Below are 24540 nucleotides of genomic sequence, written 5' to 3'. Positions count from 1 at the left end.
AGGGAAGCCTGGCGTGCTGCAGTCCATGGGGTCGCAAAGAGTCAGACTCAACTGAACTGACTGACTGAACCTTATGGAGACAAAGGACAACAGAAAATGTAAGGTTCATGGCCCAAATATTAGCAAGAGAATGATGGCCACATGTCAAGTTTTCTTAAAAATGAAATTATCTCGGTGTTTGCCCTGTATATAAGCAAAAGTGTACTGCAGTGCTGAGGCTCACTGCTGCCGCCTGAATAGCCCTGGTCACACTTCTGTTGTTTTCCGGAAAAGAAGCTTTAGGTCAGAAAGAGGGTCACATGAGAGTCAATGGGGCTGGTGTCTCAGGTTGTCTCTCTGGAGATTGGCGCTCTGTGGGGCCTGTTCAGTTGAGAGTGATGTGCCCACAGAGTGATCCCTGCAACTTCAGGGCAGAGTGGGTGGTTAGGGTCACCCAGCAGGGGTCTGTTCCCGTAAGGAGTGTGCTGACCTTGTGATCCACTGGATTTCCAGGTTTTTATGTGCACCTGGTCTCCTAGCTGGAAGGGGTTTAGGACCAGGTCAGTGAGTGCGGGCTGCATCTGTTTACCATCTTCTGCCTTGGCATTCGTGATTTCTCCTAGTTTCTCCATTTCAAGGGGGTTAAGGTGTCCTTTCTTTTGGGCTTGGGGAATGGGTCTACCATACATGAGTTCAAATGCACTTTAATTTAACCCTTAGGGCTAAGCGCATGCAGAACAGGACAGTAGGAAGCAGCTTAATTCAGTTTTGAGTTTTCTAACACAGTTAAGGACCTTTTCAAAGTCTGATTGGACCTCTCTACAGTCCCTAATGATTGGGGTCTCCAGGCTTAGTGCAAGATCCATTTTACACCCAGGACACTTGTTATTACCTTTATTGCTTAAGACACAAATGCTGGGCAATTATTGCTTCGTAGGGATCCTGGGAGCCCAAGCCTGGGGATTATTTCTTTTGTTAATGTCAGCCACTGCAGCTAATGTTTCAGTTCTAGTAGAGAATGTTTCTATCTACCCAGAAAATGTGCCTGCTCACACCAAGTCATAGCTGAAATTGCCTGGTACTCACACATACTGGGAGTGACAGTGAAATCAGTTTGTCAGTCTTCTCCTGGATATGTCCGCCTGGTTCAAATGGGTCTTATCCGGGGGCCTCTTGAGGTTCTGGTGTTGGAGTTGCTCATTGTGAAGCTGGAGCATGTCTCAACTGTCTGACTGATAAAGCTAAATAATTATATATAGGGCTTCCCTTCTGTAGCGAGTTCCATGATCTTCCCTGAGGGCACGACACTTGCAGTTTGGGGAAAGAAGTATTGCCCACGTTCATTAACTAGCTATTCATGACCTCTTAGATCTCTATTAAAGCCCCATTTTGGGGCTTTGTCTAATCTTTCCTTTGTGTAGACATGGGAATAATTGGATGGATCTGGCCTTCAAGTTATGAGGGGTAGTTGCCAAGTTACTGGTCCTAGGACTGCCCTTCTGGCTGTTGTGTGTGCCTTGTTTCCCTTTATTACCTCTTTATTTCCCTTTTGCTGACCCCTGTTGTGAATGACTACCACCCTTTTGGGAAGTTATATTGCTTCTAAGCGCTTCAATATCCTTAAGCCACGTTTCACCTGTGTATTTTCCACAGCAACCATACCTCTTTCCATTCAAATAGCCCTGTGGTGCATATGGAGCATGTGCATACTGGAAATCCGTGAAAACATTTAAGAACTTCCCTGTCCTGGGCTCTGATTTTCAGGTGAGGGCTCTCAGTTTCTCCTTTTGGGCAGAAGTCCCTGGGAGAAGGCTTCTTGCTTCTCTGATTTGGGTCTGGGAGGTTACTGTGTGTCCTGGCAGCCTTTCCCTCTCTCTCACAAAACTGCTCTTTTTTGTGAACCATTCCTCCTGTTCAGGATTTGGGAGAGACTCACTTCCTAGTTTGGGCTGACTGGAATAGATTGTGTCTATGATTTCTGTATAATCCTGCTCCAGGGGTCCCATTTCTGTGGGTAGCAGGGTGGAAAGATTTAGCTTGTGAGAGGTTTGTATGGTAGCCTCTGGGTTGTCTAAAAGCATAGCTTGAACTTCAGTCAACTCTCCAGGTGATAGCTGTTCTGTTCCCTTAGAACTTGCTATAGCCTGAACCTGGTATGGAGGCCATATAGTGATTGGCTGACCAAAGGTTAACTTTTCTACCTCCTGTAGCAGGGTTGTAGGAAAAGAGGATACCCTTTAGAGGTTTGATCTAATTGTTCAAGGAAATAAGCAATCACCCGAGTAAAGGGTCATGGTTTTTGAGCTAATACCCCAAGGGCAATTTGCTTTTTCTCATGAATATGAAGATCGGAGGGTTTAGCTAAAACGGAGGACTAGGAAGGATCCTGAAGTCTTGCTTTTTCAGCTCTTAAAAAACCCCTTCAACATTCTGAATTCCATTCAAAAAGGTCATCATTCTTTGCTTTCAACTTTTCACATAGAGGCCAGGCTCCTAGACCCTAGTTAGGGATCCAGATGTGGCAAAACCCCGCCACCCCCCCCCAGAAAACCCCTAAGTTGCCTTCTAGTTTTAGGAGGGGCAAGCCTGTAAAAGGCTTCTTTCCTGGGGTAGGCTTCTCTGACTGTCTGTGAGAATAAAGCCTATGTGGGTCATCTTTTAGGTGGGTCATCTTAGTTTGTGATATTCGAGACTGTCTTGGATACCTTATTATTGGCTAGGTGGTTCAGAGTGGTTACAATATTTTTGCCAGACGCGTCCTTAGTGTGGCTGGTGATCAGAATGTCACCTACTTACTGGAGGAGGGTTCCAACTCAGTATTCCCCACTGGGTTTCTCTGGGGAAGAATGGAGGTATTACAGAATAAATGTCATGGTTTAGTAAGGACCTGATCAGTGAGGCCCTGTATCACAGGGGCAATGCTTAACAGTCTACTGACTGAGAGGGTACTATTCTGTTGGGCCATGTACATGCGTGGTTTAGATGGACTATCACAGGACTGGCTCTTACAGCTTGTCGCACCCATCTCTGGGCCCAGACTTCAGGATTTACTTCAGGAAGGTCAACTTGCTCTGTCCAGGGAGGTTTGAACTCCTCCATTAACATTGACATCTTATGCCCTTTGTCTAAAGGGACACCAGTCTCCGCTTTGTCTCTCATTAGGTGGAGAGTGGTGCCCAGTTAATGTAAGATCTCTCTTCCTAGCAGGGGTACAGGGCATGTGGGGACACACAAGAAGGAATGGGTGAGCTTGTGTTCATCTAATTTACATTTTAATGACTCTATGAATACCCATTCTTGGGCTTTCCTGATCCCCTCATAATTGTGCTACTCTTTAGACTGAGTTTGCCTGATTTGGTGTTCAGAACTAAGTGGCATGAATGTCTACTAAGAAATCCGCAGGCTTTTCTTCTCGTGTCCAATGTCAGTTGGGGCTCCTCAAGGGTCAGTTGTAATGTCAGTTTAGGAGTTTTCTGGCCCCATCATTTTCATGTATTTGGACTACCTGCCTTTGAGGGTAGTCAACAGTATCTGTCATTTCTGGTCCCCCTTTCAGGGGCAGCGAGGGCATTCCAATATCCCTCTTATTTTACACATGCTGCACTGACTAGACCCTAGTTTCCTTGGCTTGCTATCCCTTGGGTGGGGCTAGGGGTCACTCACTAGAGTTCAGTGTCTCCATAGGCAGTTGGTGCAGATTTCTGTGCCCACTGCTATCATTGGAGGGCAACGGCCAGTAGGCAACCTCAACCAACCAAGAAGTAGGGGTATTTGGTTCTATTTCCAATTTCTAAAGTTTATGCCTAATGTTAGGGGCACTTTAAGGAACAAATTATGACCTCAGGATTTCATTCCCTTTCAAAGACTGAAGGTCAATGGTAGTATAGATTTGGAGGCCTTCCCTGAGGTTTTCTAGGAATGCCAGAGGATTTTCAGTTGTCCCCTGATTGATGTTTTTCAACTTTATTTCAATTGACAGGTTTCTTTCCTGCTGCCTTGATTCCTTTTAGGATCATACCTTTATAATGGGTCAGGCTGTGTCTTTTCCATGTTCTCAGTGGTTCCTGTTGGACTTGTTATCTGTGACTATTTGATTCCCCAGTCTGAAATGAACATGAACTACCTTGTTTCTGTTCTCTTTGTCTAGATTCCTGTTAGGCTTTTGAAAACAGTGTGGCCTCTGGAGGTCAGCCAGTGGGGTCATGGGTCTGAAAGGTTCCCCAGATCAGATTTAGGAACTATTCTGAATCTTTCTTTCCTCTACTTGTCCATGTATACACATCAGAAGTGGTAAGTGGGATATGTACCTGGATAAGCCCTCCTCTACTGAGGCCCTGGCTCAAAGGGAACACTTTTCTTCATGGGTTGTTGAACCCTGGTTAGTGATTAGTCCCATTTAGCATAGTTGCTAGACTGAGTTCTGGAGGAGGGGGCTGGTATAGAGGGAGCCCTTTGGGCCTGTGACCCAGATCAGAACATGAATGAAGAGGGTAGGGAGGGAGCAATAGGAGGAGGGTTTGGGAGGAGATCAAGAAGGCCATCAAAGGAATGATCACAAACTGATATTACCTCAGTGAGGGAGAGCCCACATTCCTTTTGAAGACCTTTATTCTGCTATAAGGTCATAAAAATTGGACATAGGGAATTTTATCCCATTTCTTTTGTCTCTGGCACAGCAGGTCCGGTTGTAGAAATGGTGTTGTAATTCTGAGACCCAATGGTGGGCCAACTTTCCCCATCTCTCAGCAAGTATTGGGGCCAGCCTGTATCACATATGAAGATTAAATACTTTGGGGCCAGGGGATGAAAACTTCCTGAAACTTACCTGAAAACTTCCAGTTCTACAAAATGCACAGTAATGGGCTGTCCTTCAGTATGGTGGGCATTTGGCTTCCCATAACTTACATGTTTTGTTTTGGATTTCTTTCAAACTGCCAAGGGTGGTGGGATTGGAGTCATTTGTTGCAATGCAAATGCCACAAAATACAACTCAGATAAGATTTTCGGTTCAGGAAATTTAGAACAAGCACCAAATTGTTAATAGATTCTTTAAAAGACCAAAGTAGGAAGCATGCAAATGGCATGGATTCTGACAGGGGTCCCCCTTGAATTTTCAGTACCAGTACTTGAGATAATTACTCCCTCCTCAGGCATATAGGAGTTTAGACGGGGCTGCCAAGGGCTTCCCAGGTGATGCTAGTGGTAAAGAACCCACCTGCCAATGCAGGAGACATAAGAGAGGTGGATTCTATCCCTGGGTTGGGAAGATCCCCTGGAGAAGGGCATGGCAAACCACTCCAGTATTCTTGCCTGGAGAATCCCATGGACAGAGGAGCCTGGTGGGCTAGTTCATGGGGTCAAAAAAAGTTGGACATGACTGAAGTTACTTAGCATGCACGCATGCCATCAGGCCAGAAAAACAGCCATGTTACTTCCTGACCTACTTGGTCCATTAGGGAGTGTCATAGCTGTCTGAGGTGGGTATCTTCTCTTTGATCAAAAAACGGAAAGGTGGGAGCTTGAACTCTAGAGTATATTTCTTTCCCTGAGAGGCCATTGGTGGAGCTGCATTATAAGGTTCTTGTCAGCAGGGGAGTGGGGGAAGGGGACAGAGTTCTTGTGGGCTAGGAATAGCTATGCTGCTCACGGCATCCCAGATCAAAGTGCTGGGTACAGCATTTCTGCACCCTGTATGTCATTGCCATCTTGAAGTGTCATGCACAGTGCTTTTGCACATGGTCCACCAAGCTGAAGTGGTGAGCACAGCCATTTTACACTAGGAACTCTGATCTGAAGTGCCTGGTGCAAGACCTCTGTGTGCACCACCACATAATCAAGTGAAACTAGACTAAGCACAAATGAGAAAAGAAGGTGAGAGAGAAACAAAGTAGTTCAGTATTTTGCAAAACTGAGATTTGCCACACACACACTAAAAATCACAGTTCTGGCTGAATTAACTTTAAATTGAAATCTATAAATCTCATTTCCCTAACATACTTCTCAGGGAAATTTGTGCTCCCATTTTCCAAGAAAGTATTTTCACTAGTCCCCTTTAGAAACCATAGCTCCTTTACTACTCAACCTGAGCTGCTAATCTTATTTCACTGAGAAAATAAAAGCAATCAAAGTGAAGTTATTTCATCTTCTTACCTGAAATACCAACCCATCTCTGATGTCCTTTTACAATAGGTAAACTGTCCCTGGTCTCATCTAAGGCTACTCCTTTCCATATGTACTGGATCTCATCCCCTCTCAGTTTCTCTTCTCAACTATTTCACTCCAGCAGTTATCTTCCCTTTATCTTGCAAAATCAAATTTATCCCTCTCAAGGATCATTATCATCAACTACAAGCATGTAATTTTCTTCATCTTAAAAATTCTTTCATTGACCTGACATCTCTCTCTAGCTTTCCACCCCATTTGCTGCTTTCTTTTATAATAAAAATCCTAAAAACAGACATTTGCACTCACACTCTCTATCTCCTGTTTTTTTTTTAAATCAAACTTCAGTCAATCAGACTCTCATTCCTGTTCTTTAACTAAGATGGCTTTTGTTAACATCATTAATGACCATTATCTTTTAAAAGATAGTGGTCAAATATATTTCCTCATCTTAACTTGCCTCTCAATGTCATTGGTAAAGTTAATTCTTCTGCATCAATTTGGGTCCCCAGAGGAGCAGATGTCAAGATGTGATTAAGGTACCAGGGAATTATTGAGGGCAATACTTATGAATGATAAAAGGGAGAGAGCAGGAGAAGGTAGGGAAAGCTTCTGTGGTGAAGGTCAGATACCTGTGAAAAGAGAGAAGGAAAAATGTATAAAATAGGAAGAGGCTCAGAAGAGTCATTGAGCCACAATTGTACACTTGAAGAGTCCCACATCCTACAGTAGAACCCCATGCTGTGCTCAGTCATTGGTTAGCAAGTGTATAAAGGAAGCATGGCCTCACCACAAGTAGCATGGGAGATACAGAAAGATGAAAGCTGGGGTTGCTGGCTAACCATCCCCCTACAAGGTAGATCTGAGTGTAGCATTAATATGGCCACATACACTTGAAATAACGTTTTTTACTTGGTTCTTGGCATGCCACACTCTCTTGATTTTCAGCCTTCCTAGGACTTCTTGTTGAATCCTCCTTGTTTTTCTAAACTCTAATGACTAGATTATTTGCAGGGCTAAACCCTCTATTCTCTTCTTTATCTATGCATAGAACTTAGGGGAATTCATCCAGTGTGATGGATACTACATAGATTTATACCATAATCTACAATTCCAATGTTTGGAGTTTACAACATACAGTGTTTACAACTTATAATGTTTGGATATCTAAAAAATGCCTTAAGTAAATGAAAACACTAATTTGAAGAGATACATGAACCCCAATGTTCATAGCAATATTATTTTCAATAGCCAAGATATGGAAAAAACCTTGCTGCTGCTGCTAAGTCACTTCAGTCGTGTCCGACTCTGTGCGACCCCATAGATGGCAGCCCACCAGGCTCCCTCGTCCCTGGGATTCTCCAGGCAAGAACACTGGAGTGGGTTGCCATTTCCTTCTCCAATGTAGGAAAGTGAAAAGTGAAAGTGAAGTTGCTCAGTTGTATCCAACTGGTAGTGACCCCATGGACTGCAGCCTACCAGGCTCCTCTGTCCATGGGATTTTCTAGACAAGAGTACTGGAGTGTCTTGCCATTGCCTTCTCTGGGAAACAAACTTCAGTTCAGTTCAGTTCAGTCGCTCAGTCATGTCTGACTCTTTGTGACCCCATCAATCACAGCATGCCAGGCCTCCCTGTCCATCACCATCTCCCGGAGTTCACTCAGACTCACATCCATCGAGTCAGTGATGCCACCTAGCCATCTCATCCTCGGTCATCCCCTTCTACTCCTGCCCCCAATCCCTCCCAGCATCAAAGTCTTTTCCAATGAGTCAACTCTTCGCATGAGGTGGCCAAAGTACTGGAGTTTCAGCTTCAGCATCATTCCCTCCAAATCCCAGGGCTGATCTCCTTCAGAATGGATTGGTTGGATCTCCTGGCAGTCCAAGGGACTCTCAAGAGTCTTCTTCAACACCACCGTTCAAAAGCATCAATTCTTCGGTGCTCAGCTTTCTTCACAGTCCAACTCTCACATCCATACATGACCAAACAAACTTAGTCTCCACCAATAGATGAATGGATAAAGAAAATGTGGCATGCATGTACAATGGAATATTATTCAGCCTTAAAAAGAATGAAATTTTGCCTTTGTAACAGCATAGATGGAACTGTCTGGTATTATGCTTAGTAAAGGAAGTCAAGCAGAGAAGGACAAATACTGTATGTTTTCACATATATGTGGAATTTTAAAAACAAAAAATGGTATGAATATACCTAAAGAGAAAGAGACCTGCAGATACAGTGAGGAAAGTGGTGGTTGCCCGAGAGGAGAGAGTGGAAGAGAGGCAAAACAGGTAAAAGGGATTAAGAGGTACAAACTACTAGGTATGAAATAAGTAAGCTACAAGGATGTAATGTACAGCACAGGGAAGATAGCCAATATTTTATAATAGCTTTATATAGTATATAATCTATAAAAATACCAAATTACTATGTTATGCACATAAAACTAATATTATGTCAACTACACTTTAAATAAAATCATGAATGAATAATTACCTCAAACTTAACATATTTCAGCAAGAACTGTTGATTTTCTAATGCTTCATATCTCACAAAACTCCTTCCACAGTGCTGCTTAACTCTGTAAAAGGCAGCACAACTATTCATTAGCTGCTCAAGTCACAAGATTTGCAATCATATATAAGTCTTTTCTGTCTCACATTGCAATATTTTATTTATCATCAAAATTCTGTCAGCTTTCAGTTCGAAATTTGTTCTAGTATGATCATTTCTTCTCCCTTTACTGCTTAGTTCTAATATAATGGTTCAGGTTCTACCTTTTTACTCTCTTGATGGAATTCTATTGTTTTGTCCTGGTGTTTCTGGATTTCTGCCTCTTTGAATTCCTCTTCCCAAGTCTCTGATACTGATGCTTCAGTTGACATATCTTCTTGGCTCTCAATTCAAGCATCACCCCTGAACACTACTTTTTTTTAACCTTTTATGGCTCTGCATTTTACAGCTGTCAACTCACTGTATTCATTCAACAGATATTTGTAGTGTCCCCATGTATAAGGAATAAAGTTAGTTAAGTCACTCAGTTGTGTCCGACTCTGTGACTCCATGGACTGTAGCCCACCAGACTCCTCCATCCATGGGATTCTCCAGCCAAGAATACTGGAGTGGGTTGCCATTTCCTTCTCCAGGGGGTCTTCCTGACCCAGGGATCAAACCCAGGTCTCCTGCATTAGAGGCAGACACTTTAACCTCTGAGCCACCAGGGAATAGTTCTAGGTAATAAGGATATAGCATCAACAAAATGGATAATATCATAGCTTGCTAAAGAACTGATATTCTAATAGAGGAAGACAGACAATAAATTAATAAATATAGAATTCATCATGTGGGAGTAAGAGATAGAAAAGTAAAAACAAGTATGAGGGTATCAGAAACACTGGGTAATGTGTACTGTTTTTATAAATGGTGCTGAGGGGAAAGTACTCTGTGAAGGTAACATTTGAGCAAAGTTGGAGGGAGAGAACCATGCAACTATGGAAAGAGTATTCCACGCAGAAAGAAGAGTACTACAAAAGCCCTAAAGTAAGAATGTTCCTGGTATGTTCAGTGAGGCTGGATTGGTTACATATTGTTGTGTAATGCTACCCCAATACCTAGTGACTTAAGACAGAAGTTATTCATTATATCACAGTAAGCACAGGTTTAAAAAGAACTAGATGTGACTTAACTGTGTATCTCTGGCTTGCAAGGCTACAATCAAGGTGTCACCTAGGATGAATTTACCTCAAGGCTTGACTTGGGGAGGATCCACTTCCTAGCTTACACACATGGCTTCTGGAATGATTCAGTTCTTGCAGTGTGTTGGATTGAAGTCCTCAGTTCTTTGTTGGCTATTGGTCAGAGGCCCACCTGAGTCTCTTAATACATGGCCTTCTCCATAAGGAAGCTCACCATGTGGCAGTTGTCTTCTCTCTGATTTAGCGATGGAGGGAGCAAGATAGGGTGAATATGGGATCCAGTTTTTATAACCCAATCCCTAAAGTCACTTACCATTACTTTTGTAATATCCTGTTTCTAGAGGTGAATCACTAATTCCAGTTGACACTGAAGGGTAGAAGATTGCACAAGGTGGTAAACACCAGGAGACAAGGATCATCGCATGCATGCTCAGTTCAGTTCAGTTCAGTCGCTCAGTCGTCTCCGACTCTTTGTGACCCCATGAATCGCAGCACACCAGGCCTCCCTGTCCATCACCAACTCCCGGAGTTCACTCAGATTCACATCTATCGAGTCAGTGATGCCATCCAGCCATCTCATCCTCGGTCATCCCCTTCTCCTCCTGCCCCCGATCCCTCCCAGCATCAGAGTCTTTTCCAATGAGTCAACTCTTTGCATGAGGTGGCCAAAGTACTGGAGCTTCAGCTTTAGCATCATTCCTTCCAAAAGAACACCCAGGGCTGATCTCCTTCAGAATGGACTGGTTGGATCTCCTTGCAGTCCAAGGGACTCTCAAGAGTCCTCTCCAACACCACAGTTCAAAAGCATCAATTCTTTGGCGCTCTGCCTTCTTCACAGTGCAACTCTCACATCCATACATGACCACAGAAAAAACCATAGCCTTGACTAGATGGACCTTAGTCGGCAAAGTAACGTCTCTGCTTTTGAATATGCTATCTAGGTTGGTCATAACATGGAAAAGAAATGCAAAAGAGCAAAATGGCTGCCTGGGGAGGCCTTACAAATAGCTGTGAAAAGAAGAGAAGTGAAAAGCAAAGGAGAAAAGGAAAGATATAAGCATCTGAATGCAGAGTTCCAAAGAATAGCAAGAAGAGAAAAGAAAGCCTTCTTTAGTGATCAATGCAAAAAAATAGAGGAAAAGAACAAAATGGGAAAGACTAGAGATCTCTTCAAGAAACTTAGAGATACCAAGGGAACATTTCAGGCAAAGATGGGCTCGATAAAGGACAGAAATGGTATGGACCTAACAGAAGTAGAAGATATTAAGAAGAGGTGGCAAGAATACACAGAAGAACTGTACAAAAAAAATCTACACAACCAAGATAATGACGATGGTGTGATCACTCACCTAGAGCCAGACATCCTGGAATGTGAAGTCAAGTGGGCCTTAGAAAGCATCACTACGAACAAAGCTAGTGGAGGTGATGGAATTCCAGTTGAGCTGATTCAAATCCTCAAAGATGATGCTGTGAAAGTGCTGCACTCAATATGTCAGCAAATTTGGAAACCTCAGCAGTGGCCACAGGACTGGAAAAGTTCAGTTTTCATTCCAATCCCAAAGAAAGGCATGCATGCTTAGTCATGTCCAACTCCATGTAACCCCATGGACTGTAGCCAGCCAGGCTCCTCTGTCCATGGGATTTCCCAGGCAAGAATTATATTGGAGTGGGTTGCCATTTCCTCCTCCAGGGGATCTTCCCGTCCCAAGGATCATTGAGGGGTCATTAAAATAAGACTGCTCACTACACAGTTCATTGTGGCTGAAACAGATGGTCAGTGGATATAGCGATAGGAAATGAAGTCAGAGAAGTTGAGGAAGGATCAGATCATGTGCATTCTCATGGGTCCTTGTATGTGTCTGAATTTAAAAGACTCATTCATCTGCCTTTGGGAGAATGGACTATATGAGATCAAGGTCTAAAGCAGGGAGAGCAGTTAGGTTGTTGTTGTTCAGTTGCTAAGTCCTGTCTGACTCTTTGTGACCCTATGGACTGCAGCACACCAGGCTTTCCTGTCCTTCATGAACTCCTGGAGCTTGCCTAACTCATGTCCATTGAGTCAGTGATACCATCTAACCATCTCATCCTCTGTTTTCCCCTTCTCCTGCCTTCAATCTTTCCCAGTATCTGGGCCTTTTCCAATGAGTTTGCTCTTCCATTAGGTGGCCAAAGTATTGGAGCTTCAGAACTAAGCCATGAGACACCTCATCTGGAAGTTGGGAAAAGGAGGTGAGGCCAGCAAAAGATACCAAGAGTAAGCTGCCAATGAGGTAGAAGGTAAACTAAGAAAAGTTTCCTGAGAGAATATTATGTATTTACAGTACCATTTAATTCTTATGGCTTCAGGCAGGAGTGTGTCTTGAGGATGCAAAGATAAAGGTGAAAAGGTAGAACAGTTAAACTGATTTCCACTCAGCCTCCTTAGCAGAGATTGAAAATGATGTAACTCATCATGAGAAACGCTGGGCTGGAGGAAGCACAAGCTGGAATCAAGATTGCCGGGAGAAATATCAATAACCTCAGATATGCAGATGACACCACCCTTATGGCAGAAAGTGAAGAGGAACTAAAGAGCCCTCTTGATGAAAGTGAAAGAGGAGAGTGAAAAAGTTGGCTTAAAGCTCAACATTCAGAAAACGAAGATCATGGCATCTGGTCCCATCACTTCATGGGAAATAGATGGGGAAACAATGGAAACAATGGCTGACTTTACTTTTTTGGGGGGCTCCGAATCACTGCAGATGGTGATTGCAGCCATGAAATTAAAAGATACTTACTCCTTGGAAGGAAAGTTATGACCAACCTAAACAGCATATTAAAAGGCAGAGACATTACTTTGCCAACAAAGGTCCATCTAGTCAAGGCTATGGTTTTTCCAGTAGTCAAGTATGGATGTGAGAGTTGGACTAAAAAGAAAGCTGAGCGCTGAAGAATTGATGCTTTTGAACTGTGGTGTTGGAGAAGACTCTTGTGAGTCCTTTGGACTGCAAGGAGATCCAACCAGTCCATCCTAAAGGAGATCAGTCCTGGGTGTTCATTGGAAGGACTGATGTTGAAGCTGAAATTCCAATACTTTGGCCACCTTATGCGAAGAGCTGACTCATTTGAAAAGATCCTGATGCTGGGAAAGATTGAAGGTAGAAGGAGAAGGGGATGGCAGAAGATGAGATGGTTGGATGACATCACCGACTCAATGGACATGGGTTTGGGTGGACTCTGGGAGTTGGTGATGGACAGGGAGGCCTGGCGTGCTGCAGTTCATGGGGTTGCAAAGAGTTGGACACAACTGAGTGACTGAACTGATACTGGCTGAACTGATAGCCTGGATATGGGGATGAGAGAGACAGAGAATGTATGTGCATATTCAGAGACATATATTCAGAATTTTAACACTCTATGGTTTGGTAGAGGGCCCAATACCAAATGGTATTGTTGCATGATTATATTCTTGTTGACCCAGTTCACACATCAGCGTCCTTTACCAAGGTCCTGGGGGCATTTCAGTTTGAGAGGCACATAGTTGTAACCATTGAAGATATTTTATATTTGTAGATGTATCCCATTCAGTTCAGTTTAGCAAAAACCAGAGACATATATGTTCCACTTCAATAAAAATATTAGCCAAATCAGTTTTCCTCAAAGTGATGAAATGAATTTTTTCTCTCTAGGAAAAGATCAATAAATTAATTATAACTGATATTTGTATAGCATTTCCCCCACATTATTTCATTTAAATTCTACTCTAATGATGTGATATATTTATTATCATCATCTTGTAGATGAGGCAAATGAAGTTCTTATGGATGAGGTTAAATAAGCTTAAGCAGCTTATTTAATGTCATAGAGTAATAACGCAGATCTGGATCTTGAATTGATCAGTTTGTGATCAATTTTCCATCCTAAGTATAAGCAGTGATGGTGCTTGGAAGAAGGGTCATCCTCACCAGGAGTGTGACAACAGACTCTGAGAAGGGCTTTGGGAAGGTTCAGGCGAATCAACTACTATGTGTACTGCATAGATAAAACTGTTTGAATGTGTGGTTAAATAAAATGGCTCCTACGTATTACATTGAAAGAAGCTATGCTTTATGCAGTTAGATAAATTCCTTCATTCCCATTGGTTTCTCTTGGAGGAGAATCAAATTCACTAACATCTGTAGCAACACCACACCTGTGTATTCAGTGGATCCTCTCCTTGGTGGCATCCACTTTAGATACTTAGGGTTCAGTTTAGTTTAGTCGCTTAGTCATGTCCAAGTCTTTGTGACCCCACAGACTGCAGCATGGCAGGCCTCCCTGTCCATCGCCAACTCCTGGAGCTTGCTCAAATACATGTCCATCGAGTCCGTGATGCCATCCAACCATCTCATCCTCTTTTGTCCTCTTTTCCTCCTGCCCTCAATCTTTCCCAGCATCAGGGTCTTTTCCAGTGAGTCAGTTCTTCACATCAGGGGGCCAAAGTATTGGAGCTTCAGCTTTAGCATCAGTCCTACTAATGAATATTCAGGGTTGATTTCCTTTAGGATTGACTGGTTGGATCTCCTTGCAGTCCAAGGGACTCTCAAGAGTCTTCTCCAGCTCCACAGTTCAAAAGCATCAATTCTTTGGTCCTCTGCTTTATTTTTGGCACAACTCTCACATTCATCCATGACTACTGGAAAAACCATAGCTTAACTAGACAGACCTTTGTCAGCAAAGTAATGTCTCTAATTTTTAATATGCTGTCTAGGTTGGTCATAACTTTTCTTCCAAGGAGCAATCGTCTTTTAATTTTATGGCTTCAGTCACCATCTCCAGTGATTTTGGAGCCCAAGAAAATAAAGTCTGTCACCGTTTCCATTATTTCCCCATCTATTTGCCATGAAGTGATGGGACTGGATGCCTTGATTTTAGTTTTCTGAATGTTGAGTTTTAAGGCAGCTTTTTCACTTTCCTCTTTCACTTTCAAGAGGCCCTCAGTTCCTCTTTGCTGTCTGCCATAAGAGTGGTGTCATCTGTATATCTGAGGTTATTGATAGTTCTCCCAGCATTCTTGATTCCAGCTTGTGCTTCATTCAGCCCAACATTTCGCATGATGTACTCTGCATAGAAACTAAATAAGCAGGTTGAAAATATATAGCCTTGACATACTCCTTTCCCAATTTGGAACCAGTTTGCTGTTCCATGTCTGGTTCTAACTGTTGTTTCTTGACCTGCATACAGATTTCTCAGGAGGCAGGTAAGGTGGTCTGGTATTCCCATCTCTTGAAGAATTTTTCATAGTTTGTTGTGATCTACACAGTCAAAAGCTTTGGCGTAGTCAATAAAGCAGAAGTAGATGTTTTTTTCTGAAACACTCTCTTGCCTTCTCAATGATCCAATGGATGTTGGAATTATGATCTCTGGTTCCTCTGCCTAGTTCTCAGTTCACATACTGTTGAAGCCTCACTTGGAGAATTTTGAGCATTACTTTGCTAGCATGTGAGATGAGTGCAATTGTACAGTAGTTTGAATATTCTATGGCATTGCCTTTCTTTGGGATTGGAATGAAAACTGACCTTTTCCAGTCCTGTGCCCACTGCTGAGTTTTGAAAATTTGCTGGCATATTGAGTGCAGCACTTTCACAGCGTCATCTTTTAGGACTTCAAATAGCTCAACTGGAATTCCATCACCTCCACTCGCTTTGTTCATAGTGATGCTTCCTAAGGCCCACTTGACTTCACATTCTAGGATGTCTGGCTCTAGGTGAGTGATCACATCATCGTGATTATCTGGGTCATGAAGATCTTTTTTGTATAGTTCTGTGTATTCTTGCCATCTCTTCTTAACATCTTCTGCTTCTGTTAGGTCCATACCATTTTTGTTCTTTATTGTGCCCATCTTTGCATTAAACGTTCCCTTGGTATCTTTGTTTTGAAGAGATCTCTAGGCTTTCCCATTCTATTGTTTTCCTCTATTCCTTTGCATTGATCACCGAGGAAGGCTTTTTTTATTTCTCCTTACTATTCTTTGGAACTCTGCATTCAGATGGGTATATCTTTCTTTTTCTCCTTTGCCTTTTGCTTCTCTTTTCTCAGTTATTTGTAAGGCCTCCTCAGACAAACATTTTGCCTTTTTGCATTCTTTGTCTTGGGGATGGTCTTGATCACTGCCTCCTGTACAATGCCATGAACCTTTGTCTATAGTTCTTTAGGCACTTTGTCTAGCAGATCTAATCCCTTGAATGTTTTGTCACTTCTCCTGTATAATCAGAAGGGATTTGATTTAGGTTATACCTGAATGGCCTAGTAGTTTTCACTACTTTCTTCAATTAAGTCTGAATTTTGCAATAAGGTGTTCATGATCTGAGACACAGTCAGCTCCCTGTCTTGTTTTTGCTAACTGTCTAGAGCTTCTCCATCTTCGGCCACAAAGAGTACAATCAGTCTGATATCAGTATTGACCATCTGGTGATGTTCGTGTGTAATCTTCTCTTGTGTTGTTGAAAGAGGGTGTTTGCTATGACCAGTGCATTCTCTTGGCAAAACTCTGTTAGTCTTTGACTTGCTTCATTTTGTACTTCAAGGCTAGCTTGCCTGTTATTCCTGGTATCTCTTGACTTCCTACTTTTGCATTCAAGTCCCTTATAATGAAAAGGACATTATTTTTGGGTATTAGTTCTAGAAGGTCTTGTAGGTCCTCATAGAAATGTTCAACTTTACATTCTTCAACATTAGTGGTTGGGGCATAGACTCAGGGCTGAAGCCCTCTGGAATATTCACAAGAAGACGTTATATATCGAGAGTCATATCCAGGTATCTCAGACTCATGTAGCCAAATGCCATATATGTTTTCTTCCTTGAAGCTGTGTCCCCCTGACTTTGCTTTCTAGGAAATAAATTAAGAAGCCACAGTGACTACATTGGCATCCATGTCAACATCTTCCTTTTTCTCAGGCTTCAAGAAGAAGCTATTCTTGTTAAAGGGGATTTAAGTTGCAGTGTGGCAAGGATGCTATTGCTGCTCACACTCCCTTTCTATAATATTTCAAACTTTAGTGCCTTAGCTGGTGACAGAAATAAATCTTTAATGTTATTATTGCATTCATATTATTTCCTATAGAGGTATCTGAAGCTTACCCTCTGCCTGATGATATAACATTTATTAGAATTCTCAAACCTATACTTATGTTTCTTTCTTTGACGTGAACCGAAATTGAACATTATCACATGTTGACAGTGTGGAGCTCAAATCCATCTTCTGTTTTGAACTAATATTCTTTCTTGTTTACAGACTAATGCGTAGCTTGTTACCTGTCAGCCCCAGACTTGTAGATTGAGTCATAAATTAATGGAAGAGTTACTAAGTATAGGCTGATGGTAAAAGGGTATATATACATATATATATATATGTATATATATGTATATATACACACACACATATATATATATGTGTGTGTATATATATGTATCAGTTCAGTTCAGTCGCTCAGTCATGTCCGACTCTTTGCGACCCCATGAATCGTAGCATGCCGGGCCTCCCTGTCCATTACCAACTCCTGGAGTTTACTCAAATTCACATCTATCGAGTCGGTGATGCCATCCAGCCATCTCATCTTCTGTCCTCCCCTTTTCCTCCTGCCCCCAATCCCTCCCAGCATCAGATTCTTTTCCAATGAGTCAGCTCTTCGCATGAGGTGGCCAAAGTATTGGAGTTTCAGCGTTAGCATCAGTCCTTCCAAAGAACACCCAGGACTGGTCTCCTTTAGAATGGACTGGTTGGATCTCCTTGCAGTCCAAGGGACTCTCAGGAGTCTTCTCCAACACCACAGTTCAAAAGCATCAATTCTTCAGCACTCAACTTTCTTCACAGTCCAACTCTCACATCCATACATGACCACAGGAAAAACCATAGCCTTGACTGGACGGACCTTTGTTGGCAAAATAATGTCTCTGCTTTTTAATATGCTATCTAGGTTGGTCATAACTTTTCTTCCAAGCAGTAAGCGTCTTTTAATTTCATGGCTGCAGTCACCATCTGCAGTGATTTTGGAGCCCCCAAAAATAAAGTCTGACACTGTTTCCACTGTTTCCCCATCTATTTCCCATGAAGTGATGGGACCAGATGCCATGATCTTAGTTTCTGAATGTTGAGCTTTAAGCCAACATTTTTCACTCTCCTTTTTCATTTTCATCAAGAGGCTTTTTAGTTCCTCTTCACTTTCTGCCATAAAGGTGGTATCATCTGCATATCTGATATATATATATATATATATATATCTCAGATGTTTTAGTAGATTATTTGTTTCAAATGAAATTTTCTATGAAACAATATTTTAAAAATATAAAAATGAAACTTTGCTGGTTACAGCTCTCATTGGTGTGCATCCCAGAGTCATGTACCCTAATTTTCCCCAGATTTTATGGTTGTCTTGGATTAACTCATTAGACCCTGCAAGACTTCTAGTGGTTTGAAAATCACAAGAGTATAGGATTAGCACAAAGGCACACAGTACTCCAGGGTAGGGCTCAGAAATTTATGGTTAAGAATGGAGATGGGGGGAGGGATTAGCAGAATGCTCTGAAATGGAAACATTTAAGTATTGAAGCAAAGTGTAGACCTGACTAGGAGTCAGATTCATACAGGCAATTAAAGCATAACTTCCTACAGAGAGGGAATATTAAAGTAAGTGGAACCTTCCAGATAAGGCAAACAGAGAGGGCAGACAAGCTAGAAAGGAGAAAAAAGCAAGTCCTTGGAAGGTTGGAAAGCAGAAGATTCCACAGAAGCTAGGAACATGTAGAACAAACAGGAGTGGGGTGGAAAGGAGGCAGACAGAGAGAGGGAGAGATCCTGAGAGCTTAGATCTCAGGTTGAAAAATTACATAAATAAATAAGAGGTAGACCGCATGAAAGAAAATCCTGCTGGGAAAGCTGTTAAATGACTGAGCGTGTAAAAAAGCTGACTTATTATTTATGAAATTAGAATACACTATGGTGCCTATTAAAATGTCAAGTTCCACAAAGATCTGGGGAAAATATGCCTTTAGAGGAAAACTGTTTTCTGTGAGGGACCAGACAGGATAGGGTTAAATAAATAAAATATGCTGAGGAGAGTCTAATGTGGAGAGGAACCATCTGGCAAAATCTCCACTATGCCCACACTGCCGTCTTTCTCGTTGCCCTTCCCTAGGGGCCTTGGAACAGCTGTGTTGAGATACCAGACCCAGAGTTTTCACATTCATATCAAAAGTGAAACCCTAAATGTCTGCACTGCTGCTGATTAGAGAAAGCATTTGAGTGGTTCAATATTGAAAAGATTTGCGGCACATTGGACTCTTTGCTTTGAAACACCCAACTTGTTATGAGTGTGTTTCCCAGTGCTACTTGGCTCCAGTTTTATTTTCAAATCTCCTTGCTTTACTGCTGTATTGTTTCTATTGATGACGAATACAGAATTTCAAGGAAATGCTTGAAATGGTTTTAGACATTCTATTGAGCCCATATTTCAGCGCTGTTGGAAACAGAAAAGGCTTTAGGGTCAGTGAGGCTTGTGTGCAAATCTGTCGCATAGAGGGGCAAACTGCTTAACCTCTCCAGCCCATTTCATCAGATGTAAAATGGGAGTAGTTGGTTATCTTACATGGTGGCTGTGAACAATAATTTATGCATAGAAGGTAAAGCACTCACTATGGTACCTGACCCATAGCCTTTACCCTATAAATGTTAGGTCCTATTATTATTATTATTCACTTCTCCCAGTGGAAACATAAGCTTCCTAACTTGATGCACAGATTTGCGTGTATAAAACACATGCATGCCTGATTAGTGATAGTCATCTGATTATTGTGACAGAATTAAATTTATCCCTGAGTGATCTAAAATGCAAATACTCTATATGTTTCACCAACACCTAGAATTGTTCTTAGAACATTTTTCTCATCTTTTGTACTTTGCAAACTTCTAGAGACCTCAGGAATTATACTGATTTACCACCAGGCTTCCGTGGGGCTCAATGGTAAATAATTTGTCTGCAGTGCAGGAGATGGGGCCAACGTGGGTTCAATTCCTGGGTCAGAAAGATCCACTAGGGAGGCAATGGCAATCCACTCCAGTTTTCTTGCCTGGAAAATTCCATGGAGAGAGGGGTCTTTCAGGCTACAGTCCATGGGGTTGCAAAGAGTTGGACATGACTGAGTGACTCAGCACACCAGAAGGCCATTATGGGAAAGGGAAGGCAAGTGTGAAGTTCAGGGAACATGGTTCAGGGACCCTCATTCCTACCTCTCTTTCAATTGGGGAAAATTCATTTTTACCAAAAAAGAAAAAACCACCAAAAAACCTGATAGATGCCAAGGCAAGAAAGTATTTCAAGGAGTAGGGAGTGATTGACCATTCTAAATCTTAGGAGCATTCAAATAGCATTGAAGGGAAATGTGGAGCTTTAAAAAGGTAGCAGAAAGAGTCAGATGTAACAACAACAACAGAGGAGGTAGGAATCCTTTGCAGAGGTGATTTTAAAGCTATGGTCCAAAGTGTTGGGGCAGCAGCCTAAGGGTCTGACCAATGGGATGTCATGAAACCATTTATCAGGAGCAATTGTTGTTTAGTCACTAAGTCTTGTCTGAATCTTTTGCAACCCCATTGATTGTAGCCTGCCAGGCTCCTCTGACCATAGGATTTCCTAGGCAAGACTACTGGAGTGGGTTGCCGTTTCCTTCTCCAGGGTATCTCTCTGACCCAGGGCCACAGATAGGCTCAAAAAATCAGGGATGAAAGAATAGCCCTCGTTGCTCCTGGAACCCTATTCTCCATGAGGACCAAGACCTCTTACTTTATCTCAATTACCTATAGAGGGAAATTCAACTCTATGGAGTTTGTACAAGGTGTTAATTAAAGAAAAAAATTAGTATAATGTGATGCCAGAGCAACTGGAGGATTAGGCAGAGTGGTGTAAGATCGGTAGCTGGTAAATTTGGTAGGTCAGTGATGTTCTTGGACAGCAGCTAAATCATGCTATTGCAAGCCAGGGCTGGAAAGTAGCTAAAGCCAACAAGGTTATCAAGGCAGTGATCAAGAAGTGAAATTATCAAAGTGAGACAAAAAGGACCAAATTCTTGGACAAAGGAGATAGATGCCCAAAGAGCAGCCCAGTGGAGAATAGGGGCAGAGATCAAAGAATTAGGTTGGACCCCACCATCCCTGAGAACCTCTGTAATTCTGACACGTTCTCATTTTATCTAGAGAATGCACTATGAAGCATTGCCTTTGAAAACTTTTTCTTAGATGTGACCATGGCTTCGGGGATCATGCAGTGCATTGGAAAGAACAGGACAGGGTCTAAGCAACATATTAAGAGATTTATAGCATTTTCCTTCCAGGCATCCAACGCTCCTTTCCCCAGATCTGCTGTCACATGCAAAGAATCTTACATACTTTGCCAAAATGTCTGCTATGCTAAACCAAGATGATCTGATCTGACATTTTCAGTTTCAAATGACAACATTTCTAGGCTCAATGAAAGGTCAGTGACCTTTTTAGAATATTTTAATTACATACAGTATGTTTGCTGGTATTTCTCAAGGGTGGTCTACTGACCAACTGTGCTGAACTCACTTGGAGGGCCATATTTAAAACGGGCCATATTTAACAGACTCTAGCTGATTCAGAATATTTGAGGGCAAGCCCTGGGAATATGCAGTTTAACATACCTACTGGGTAATATTTATCCATAAGTTTGAGAACTACTGACATGTGAAGTCATCCACTCAGCTTCTTCACTGGGGCGTCTTGAGATGTGATAAATACAAGTGGCTTAAATTGATGCCTTCCCTGGAGTGAATAGTATATATATGTGACATCCTAAAAATAGTTTATTTATAGAAGCTTTTATACTTTTAAAATAATTTTTGTATATTTCTGACTCCCAATTTTTACTTTTGTCTAAATATGTTCTGTATGCAGAGGTCAGTATGGTGGGATTATTTTTTAGGACTTTCTGTTTTTAGTGGATCTAAGATTCATTCACCACAGCTCCTGCGAGTACAGACAGAATACCACTTTCACCTTATTTTCATATAAGATGCAATGAGAGATAAAATGAAGGAAATGCAGTCCAAATTTCTTTTCTTCCATAATCATGTTATCTGAAGTTCGGGGAAATATCTGGAAAACAGCCTTAGAGTTAGGGAAAAAGACATTTAAATCATTGTTGTTGCTATTCAGTCACTAAGTTGTGTCCAAGTCATTGTTACCCCCATGGACTGTCACCCGCCAGGCTCCTGTGTCTGTGGGATTTTCCAGGCAAGAATGCTGAAGTGGGTTGCCGTTTCCTTCTCTAGGAGATTGTCTCCACCCAGGGATCGAACCCAGGTCTCCTACTTGGCAGGTGGATTCTTTACCATTGAGCCACCAGAGAAGTCAATTTAAATCATACCCAAGTACTAAATAATAAAAACATTGCCCTCTGGATGGCTAGGACTGATCCTACAATGGTTGGGAAGAACAAAAACTGCCATTATCATGAAGGTGATTTAGGGATAGAAGTCTGACCTTTCTTCATTCTGTGAAAGTTACATTAAAGACCTGGTAAATTATGACACTGCTGAAGTGAAACATTATTATTATGTTCTGTAGGGTTTTTTCTCTAAAGAAAATTCTTAAGCTTTTCATTTGCTTCTTCATGAAGTCTAATAGGCTAACAAAAAAGTACAGACATTACAAAATGTTACCCAGGCAGAGATAATGAAATGTTTCTAGAAAAACAAGCATTGTCCTCTACCCTGATGCTGACAAAAACCCATTTTACTTTGGTTCTATCCTTAGAGGGCTTCCCTGGTGGATCAGATGGTAAAGAACTCACTTGCAATGCAGGAGACCTGGTTTGATCCCAGGGTTGGGAAGTTCCCCTGGATAGGGGAATGGCTACCTATTTCAGTATTCTTGCCTGGAGAACCTCATGGACAGAGGAGAAATATGAACAAGCCTCCCACTCCCTCAGAAGCTGCTAGGGTGGGGTTTGGACTGACTGTTAGGGGTTAGGCTTTTGTTTTAAAAAGGTATGCTTACAGAATAACCAGTCAAGAATTATTTACTGAATGCCTTTAGTGTGCCCAATATTGTTGTTAATGCTATGTTAAGATCACCTCAGTTTATTCCTTTCTGCATCTTTTAATTGAAAATCAAGTAATAATGCAGACATTAGCTTTGCTTGTAAATCACTGGCTAGGTTCAATGATTCAGCCAAATTGGACATTTAGCATTTATTAAAATGATCTGTTACTTTCTATTCATTGCCTTCAGTTAGTTGAAATCAACCAGTCAGCATTCTGAACTTGGTCAGCCTGATTTGTTCATGTAGACACAGCCTTTGTTATTCAATAAAGTAATGCTTAGCAAAATATTCTAAGCCACTCAACTTCAATTGAATTGCTTGAGTCACTCTCAACAACTCAAACTGGAAACAGGAAAAAAAAATTTTTTCTCCTTGGCTCATTCAACTCAAGGATTGAACGCCCAGACAATATCAACCCTGATAAAATATAAGGCTAGATAAAGCACAGTTGCAAGAGGATCATTTTGAGGACTGATCAAGTGTCAGAAGGTACTCTTTGTTGCTATTGAGATTTCAAGGCAGGACAGAAGCAAATAGTCTCTTTGGTGGTTATCTTAGGGTAGGTTTGACTTCAGGGTCATAGATAAATAAAGATGATTATCATCCACATACCAAGACACCATACAGTCCCTCAACTCTGCAAATTCCCATTATGCCCATCCAACAAGGTTTTATTACAGGTCAGTAAATAAGAGGGAAGCAGAGTGATTGTAGCTGGTGCCCTGAGACGGAAGGAAAGAACACAGCTGCATTTAATTGTGTCCTGACTTGTGTTTGGCTTCAGATTTGCATTCAGTTAATCATAATTTGTTTCTCAAGCAAGTTTTAGGTTTCTGTTCATAACTGACTCTTAAATCTACCTCCTCAAATGGCTTTTCAGTGCTTAACGAGCTTACTACAGTGGTCTCCTGTGAGATAATAGCAATAAAATTAAAAGGAGGGAGTCATGAATCACAAGCTCTGTTCACAGGCCATGGTTTTTCCCAGCGTTAGCCTTAAGATGCTAATTAATGAGCACCTCATCAATCAGCTAGGTAGATATACTCGCCTGCTTGCTCAGCCCAGAGAAGGACCTAGCCTAGTGCAACTGTTGTCCTCTGCCGCTTTGAGTTAATATCAATCTAAGTACCATGCTGGCCTCTTTATTTATTCTGGTGGAATAAGGAGGAGAAATGACAAAATATGAATATAGGATGGTGAAAATGAGGTATAGAAAAGAACAAAAAGACTGTCCACTGCCAGGTTCAAGATTATGGTTGGTAGGTAAGGTAGGAATGCTTGGAGAGTTTGGCAACTTCTGTGGATATGGCGGTTAGTCTACATGGCCTATTATCTTGGAACCCTTAGTCCTTAAGAATATGATCTTAAAAGAAAAATAGATAAAGAAGTGTGGCTTAATGTATTCAGCATTGTATTTTCAACTCAGATCTTGCTCACTACTGCTGGAAGTCCCAGAGGGTTGTGGTCCAGTTAGCAGTGGCCTTCTTCTAGTGGGAATAATAAAGTGAGGAAGTAATTACTAATGCTCGTTTTGTAGACCTAGAACTGTGTTATACAGTAGGGATCTGGGGAATAAAATAATAATAAGAAAGGTGAGATTCTTGTTCACACAATTAGCTTCAGTGTAATG

Source organism: Ovis aries, chromosome X, assembly GCF_016772045.2.
Source record: "Ovis aries strain OAR_USU_Benz2616 breed Rambouillet chromosome X, ARS-UI_Ramb_v3.0, whole genome shotgun sequence".
Classification (NCBI taxonomy): domain Eukaryota; kingdom Metazoa; phylum Chordata; class Mammalia; order Artiodactyla; family Bovidae; genus Ovis; species Ovis aries.
This window is presented reverse-complemented; position numbering follows the sequence as displayed.